We start from the raw sequence: 8,202 nt of genomic DNA on the forward strand, positions 1-8,202 counted from the left end.
ACTTTGCTGAAAATGTTAGGGGGACATGACAACTGAAAGAAAGGGAAAGGGTGGAGGAAGGGCGGACAGTGGCTCAGTGGGATAACACTAAACTACTACATCACAAGAGTACATTCCCGACGCTCTGTTATAACTTTCATAAGACTGGTGGTGTATCTTTAAAATGTAATTCTAAAGACACGACAGTCTTATGAAACTTATAACACCACAGTGGGTCTTTAGAATTCACTGCATTGACAACAGTAAAAAAGCCTGCGCCCCCTTTACCCACAGAGGGCCTGCAAGCAGGCTGAAGGGAGCTGGTGTTTGATTATTGCCACTGGGGCACTGACTCAAGCAAGCATATCGGCATAATACAAATTGGATGCCTGCACGATTTTAAAAAAGCACATTAGGTTGCTTATTCTGATTTCATTAATAACTTGCAACATTCAGACTCTAAATTTAAGTTATGTTTTCCTGTGTTCAAATGACCCCAAGTAGTAGCTTACCGAGTGGGAGGCCAGAACGGACATTTGTCAGTGGGACACCACTCCCGTTCGGCACCTCAAAGAGGGTGCACCACAGGAAAGGTCTCCCACTAGCAGAACTATGTGTGTCGAGCAATTCCCACTCAGTACGTTTATTGTCCTGGCAGGAAAACACCTTACCCTTTCAAAACAGTAGAGGTGTCCCGCTGCCAGGACAATGTCCCAAGGAGCTCCTGGAAGCAGAGGGTTCTCACGTTGCTCTGTGTTAACAGAGCATTACACTGTGAGCCATTAGGCACTGATTGGAGAGAGGGGGTGGCTAGTAGCAGGGACTTTTGTCCCTTTAGAAATGTTTATGGGAGGGAGTGATCCGAAGTGAGAAGAGTGCATAATGTTGCATGCTTTATGAAATAATGACTATGGCTTTAAAACCCAAGGGGGATTTTTTAGGCTCACATTAATCTGCATGATGCTGTTGTGACTTTGCATACAGAATGGGGGGAATAAAACTAAAGTCATGCACTTATTCCTCAACATATTTCCATGATAATGTATATAGTGTACAGTTATTATACTATGAAAGGTTAGCGTATTATGTGTAATAGTTTGCTTCCAAGGCATTTCCAGAAATAAATATTTAAGCACATGAAGTGTAAAGCAAAACCTTAATAAATATCTATATCAACTAAACCTGGGAAGATGTTTAAATGGTCCACATCCCAGTTTCACCATTTAACCAAAACGTGTGATACTGGGCAATTAATTTAATCACATTATGTCTTATCTGAAGCTCTGTATGTGATTCTTATTAACTTAAAAGCTTATGTTAATATATCATGCTATTATAATAAAAAAGCCTAATGACTATAGAGTTGCTCCATATATAACAATAGAGCAATTTAGGTATGTGGCACCACAAAGTTATTTGCCAGTTGGCTTACTTATGGCAACTTATTCGAAAGTCACTTCCATGGTGCCTCCACATATCAAAGACTGATGATGCTCCTTGCAATGTCCTTTTCTGTGAAGTCACTTCTGTTGGTGCATTCCATATGCAAATTCGGAGGTTTCCATGTATTTTGCCCCAGAGGGCCTGGACAGAGCTCTAATAGATTAAAGAAATCCTCAAGTTACTGCATCTAATGGAAACCAACTGAAGCACCATTAGCTTCCTCTCCAAACTCAAGAAAAGGAGTGTTCCCTAATTTTGTGGAATACGAGGAGATTTATCAATTTTTTTCAGGATAACGACGAGTTAAAAAAAGAAATGTTCACCCTGATTTGTTTACAGGAAACCTAGATAAGATCCGCACCAGTATGCGAAGGCTATTCTTTAATTCTAAATCCAGCCTTGAAAAACGTATCTGGTCGCCCTTTTTCTGGGCTAATCACTATGGTCAAAAATGTTTCCGGGGTGGTCAGTCCTAAAATCATCCAATCCAAATGCCTTTGTGCAGGGACCTATCATTCAAATATCCCATGGAGTGACAGTACCCAGCGCATTTATATTGCTGTTGAATATTTATTGGAATCCCGCTAAAATGTCATCGACTCATTTCATAACCTCAGTGACCTCACTGATAGACAAATTTATGCTTGACTATCAGAACTTTGTCATCATCATTTGCAGCGACTTGAATTATTCGTGGATTGACTTAAATGGTAACATGAAAAATCTAAATCAATATCCTAAGGCTGGCCGTGGGTAAAACTTGGCTTGAAAAAATGTTCAATAGAAATTGTCAAATGCTAAATGGTCAAACTAGCGGCGACATTCCAGCTTGTCCCACGTGGAATAGAGAGGATACCTACAGGACACTTGATTACATATGGGCCTCTATTGAGCTCCTTCCAAACATCATTTCATTGGAGATTGTAAAAATGAAGAACAGCGATCACAACGCTGTAAACCTATGCTGGACAACTGAAGTAGCTGCTACGAATCATTTCTACAGAACACCTCTTGAGATAAATCAGGTGCTAAATAGGCTCAGATTAAGGCCCTCAGAGATCACAGAACTCACCTTGGCGTTGAACAATGATATTATGGATGGAGAGAGCTCGGCTGAGTATACTCCCATATTAGCTCTATTTATTACATCAAAAAGTGGGTCCAGTGCTGACCAACAAAAACATAAATATGCATTTAGCAAAAAATTAAGGATAAGAAGACAAAGTTAAAAGAAGATCTTAAACTGCTTAAGAAGACTTGTTCCTCAGTCTTGCTTCAGGAAAAAAAAGAAAACTTCAACAGCGGTATTGAAATTGGATGCTTACCTTTAAGTACTATTTTGAACAAGAACAAGCAGAAATAATGCTAAGATTGATTTTCACCCGAAAGAGTCGTGAAAGTTGGGCTATTATAAATGCTGGCTCTAGAACTCAGATGGCCTACATGATAGTTTGTGTATGCGCAACCGCATGGGTGAACCATTTCACAACGTTTTTTAAAGCCCCGGCAGATGTCGAAATGGAGCAATGTATTGATCCAACTGTTCCTTGGGACATTGATTATAATAGAGTGGACTTAGAAGACTCGATTGCCAAATTTAAAAACTCTGGAGCATCTGGTCCAGATGGCCTCACAAATCTAATATTGAAGAAGAACAAAGTTCTGTGGGCCTCCTTCATTGAAACTCTATTCAAGAAAATAGCTGAGACAAGACAAATCCCTTCCTCATGGCAATCGGCGGTGGTTGTGCCTATATTCAAAAAAGGCAATTGCGCTGATCCGGCCATGCCATCTACTGCCCGATTGCCTTGCTGGATGTAATCGGAAAGATATTTGCCTCATTTTTGCAGAAAAGATGAACACAGTGGGCAAGTGAGGCTAATATCATTGATCAGAGACAGACAGTTTTCACCAGTGGTGTAGACGCAGAGTTAAATCTCACCCTACTTAACCTTTTGAAACTAGAAAATTCTCTTCCTGGCATTTGTTGATCTACGCCAGGCATTCGACAGGGTAAATCGGGTGTCCCTGTGGAAAAAAACGGCAAATTGGAAGTGCCCTGCCGATCTTCTGCAGATGTTAATTCAACTGCACTCCAAAACATCAATTAAAGTAAGATTGAACACCAATGGAGAATTGTCTGATGATATCGTGACAGAGAGAGGTGTCAAGCAAGGCTGCCCATTGGCGGCACTAATCTTCAAATTATACATTGCTGATCTGCCGGAGGCACTTATGGGATGTAACATCTTTCCACCAAAAATTAAATGTCACTCGATTAGCTATCTAACCTATGCAGATGATGTAGTGCTGATGGACTCTACACAAATTGGCCTACAACATCTCCTATCGAATTTGGAGGCCTATTTAAAGATTAACAACATGGAGATTAATGTTGAAAAATCAAAGATCATCTCTTTTGGATGCCACCTTGGAAATAGAGGAAAACATTTCAAATGGTTCACTGCTGGGAAACAAGTAGAAAGAGCTGAAAAAATAAGATACATTGGAGTACTATTTAACAAATCCATAAGGGAATGGGAATGGACCGAAGAGTTGAAATCAAAAAAGTCCAATCTCTCCTTACACGGTGCAAAACTACATCGTGAGTTTGGCAAATTCACACTTACGCCGGCTATTTTGTTTTATCCTCAAAAAGTGGTCTCTACAATTACTTTTGGCTGTGAGGCCGGCCTTAACATCGATACTGATATGTGGAAGCTACTAGAAAGTCTGTATGGGAGAAAAGTGCTACGCCTGCCGAAAATTGTCTCAATCACTACAATCCGATATGAGTTGGGGCTACAATCCCTTGGCGCAACAGTACTATGGAAATCTTTCGCCCTCTATAGAACAATTATCATGCCCACATCCGCTGCCCCATATATGATTCTGAAAGAAACCCCTGACAAACCTTATAAAGGATAGTTGAAAGAATGGTCAGCAAAAATTCTCAAGAATCTTGACTACGTGAGGGCTTCGGTTAAACTATTACGGGACAATCCATGTGCTGTCAAAAATAAAGGTGAGCAATAGGACTGGATTACGACCCTCAATAACAGACTGAAATTAAATTCAAGTTTACCACATATCGGTGACGCCCATGCAGTAAATCAGGTCCCGAGATATCTTCAACATTTTCGCTCAAGAAATCATTGCGACCAGTTTTTGCGGCTGAGAATGAACCAATTACCGACCACAGTTATGCTTTTCTTAAAACACGACAAGAAAACTGTCAATAACCGTTGTAGATTTTGCCGCCAACAAGTGGAATCGTTGCAGGACTTAGTTGCTGATTGTCAATCTCTAAAATCTGAGAGAACAGTGGCGTTGGGAAGTTTGCCCCCGTAAGTGGCAAGATGGATGACTGGTGGTCAGTACTATTGTCTGGGAACAACAATATGCTGATCTGTATCACGGTTGATTACTTAGATAGACTTCTGATGCTGTCATGATTGTCTTAAAACTTATAAGAACTCTAAAGTAAGAGGTGATGTGATCTCTTGATGCCTTTACTAGTGTGTTGACTAGTGCTATTGAGGAATTTTCCAGTTTCAACCCTTCCCTTTTGATTGATCATGCAAATTATATGTGTTGATATTTTATTTTAAGATGGAAATGAAAAATGAGAGATATGATGTTGAAAAACATAATTTCTTTTGTAAAAAGTTTTGTAAGAAACTAGTACAAATAAAAAATAAATAAAAATAAAAAAAATAGACGAGTTTCCTGCATCTGCAATGATCCTGCGGTTTGTTTTATTTTTTCATGTGTAAAAATGCCATCTGCCACTCATGTTACCAAAAAGGTACATTGGGGCAGGCGTGGGCAGTTTAGGGGTGTGAATGAGGCTATTGCACACACTGCATTTTGTGGCTCACCTCACCCCCAAATCTTGCAATGCTGGATACTCCCCTGACCCTAAATGTGATTGTACAAATGTGACCCCTCATTAGGGTCAGCCCGCAGCCCAGCCCTACAACAAACATATGCGCAGCTGAGCTCAGCTCAGCATTATGTAATGAGACAGTGCGAGCCTGGCTGGGCACCTCAGCCAGGCTCGCACTGTGCAATTACATGATCAATGAATGCGGCTGCCACAATGCGCCCCCCCCGGCCCTCCCACCAAAAGATGGGGGGACAAAAAGGCATGGCACTTAAGTCCCCTCTATAATTACGCCCATGCTTACATAACGATGTCGAAGCTTCTCACATAAAAAAAACTGTAAACTAAACAAAAACATTCATTATCTATGGTCAGCCCAGCAAAAGCATATCATAACTATCACGCTCCGATCACCGCCCCCCCCTTTCAAGCCCTCCCTGGTGGTCTAGTGATCCTCACTCTCCAGTAAAAACACATTTGCCCCTTTTTAGGGGCAGATTGGCAGATTACACTACCAATCTGCAGCCAGGGAGGTCTAAATTACATGCCCCATCCATTTGGGGCACATGGGAAAGAGGGCCCCCCCTTTTTATAACAATCATCCCTGGTGGTCTAGTGACCCCGGTGCCCCAGTAAATACACATTTGCCCCTTCCTAGGGGCATATTGCAAGATTGTACTAGCAATCTACCCCTAGGGAGGGCTAAATGACATGTCCAATCCGTTTGGACCGGGGGGACACTCCCCCCTTCTATAAAAACCACCCCTGGTGGTCTTATGACCCCCCACCCCCAGTAAAAACACATGTATCCCTTCCTATGGGCAGATGGCCAGATTGCACTAGCAATCTGCCCCCAGGGAGGGCTACATGAGATGTCCCCCATCCATTTGGGGGGGTGGAAAGGGCCACCCCCCTTTCCGTTCCAAACAAATCCCTGGTGGTCTAGTGCCCCCCACACCCCACAACAACCACACAAAAAAATGTTAATTATTTATTTAATTATTTGCTCCTTCCCCCAGGGGCAGATAGGCACATTACTGTACCTATCTGCCCCAGGATTGTGGGGGGAAGAGCCATCCCCCTTTCCATTACAAACAAATCCCCAGGGGTCTAGTGTCCCCCACCCCCACAACAAAAGCATTTTTTAAAAATATTGTTTTTGCCCCTTACCTAGGGAAAACGTACTGACCCATGCTTTGGGGGGCGGGGGCGGGGTGAGAGGGCCGCATACATAGTGAGAGGCCCCTCAGTCCCCCACTTCAAAGACAGATCCCTGGTGGTTTAGTGGCATTACTGGGCGCAGATCTAGCGATTCGTGCCCAGCAATGCTTCAAGGAAGGTGTTGTTGGAAAGGGGAGAGTCTCCCCTTTCCAACGACAACTCCCTCGATCAAAACGGCATAGAAATACCATAGATCGAGGGAGGAATTCACCTTCCATTTCACCGCTGCAGCCAGAAATGGCTGCGGCAGTGAAATTTACATTCAGTTTCACGTCAGCGCGCATTACGCACGCTGACGTGACACTGAAGGAAACCCAACCCCCGGGCCGTGAGGAGGAACCTCCTCCTCACAAAGCCCAGGGGTTAGATTTCGGTTTTGTGCGATAGCTTTGCAGCAATCGCACAAACAGCAGTGCCAAAATGAAAAGGAGGAGGTATCTCGTCCTTGGCACTGCAAAGGTAGTGCTAAGGACAAGATACCTCGTCCTTGGCACTTAAGTGTGCAAAGGGCGTAAAGCAAAAATAAAAAATAGTTTGAGCAATAAATAAAACAAAGCATGCAAGTGTGTTCTACCCAGCATTCAGACAGTAGCTGAGACGACGTAGCAGAGCACGCCAGTTAATACACAATATCCAGTAGGTTTGACTATAATTTACAAGGCTGGACTAGTACTTTCTACCTGCTGCCTACAATTCATTTTTTTCAATGTCTAACCACCCATATTCCGGGCACTGCTGCACGGTCCTTCTCCTTGTAAACATCTGACTGCAGAGCATCATTTAAAGGGGTAGTTCGCTTAAATTGTATTGGCCCAATAGATCGGACAAGTATTTTTTAGCATACATCGATCGATTTAAAATGAAATTCCAATGCAGTTTACCTTAGTTTTTCTCACTTTTACACATGTGAAAAGGACGGGTTGAGTAGCAACATCTTCTGCTAATCTTATCCGTTGATCCATCGCCCTAAATTCAAGTGCCCTTGTGGCTGTAATTCAGGCCACCTGCTCCTAAAGCTGATATCACTAGACGCTTACGGCCGTTTTCACAATGCCAATGCACGTCTCATGTCAGCGTCCTCTGCGCCCAATCTATTGACGTGTCTCCATGGAAATGCCAAGACGCCTCTTTCCTCGACAAGTGTAAACAAACCCTTCCTGATCACACAATGTTGGGGTTTATTTTTCCTTTGTGTCAGTATATTTCATTTTGAGCCTTCCTGACTTATTTCTACTCTGTTCAGCTATCTTTCAAGTGCTATGCACTGAGAATAGGTACTTACACTGCCTAAAATGAATTAACTCAGTAGTCCCTTATTACAATTGTCTTTGCCAAACCATATATAAATTCCTCCGTAACATGGCATGTACTTTGCATGTGTCTTTGCAAACTTTCAAACTTTGAAGCTATTAATCTTGTCTTTGCACAATGGGTTCTCTTGTCTTTCTTTAATATTGAATTTAAATGTTAAACCTCATTACAAATAACATTTTAAAAAATGTTGCCACTGTTGATTTTGTAATTCTTCAAAATTCAGTAACTATGGCAACAATTCAGCCCTACCTGCATGAGCCCGAATATTCAGAAGAGGAAATACTGGAAAGAGAAAGAAGACGAAAAACAATGAGGAATCAGATGAAAGTCATGACAATCAATCCTGAACCCAGTCGCAT

The sequence above is a fragment of the Ambystoma mexicanum genome, chromosome 13 (assembly GCF_040938575.1).
Source record: "Ambystoma mexicanum isolate Mex_15411 chromosome 13, UKY_AmexF1_1, whole genome shotgun sequence".
Taxonomy (NCBI): domain Eukaryota; kingdom Metazoa; phylum Chordata; class Amphibia; order Caudata; family Ambystomatidae; genus Ambystoma; species Ambystoma mexicanum.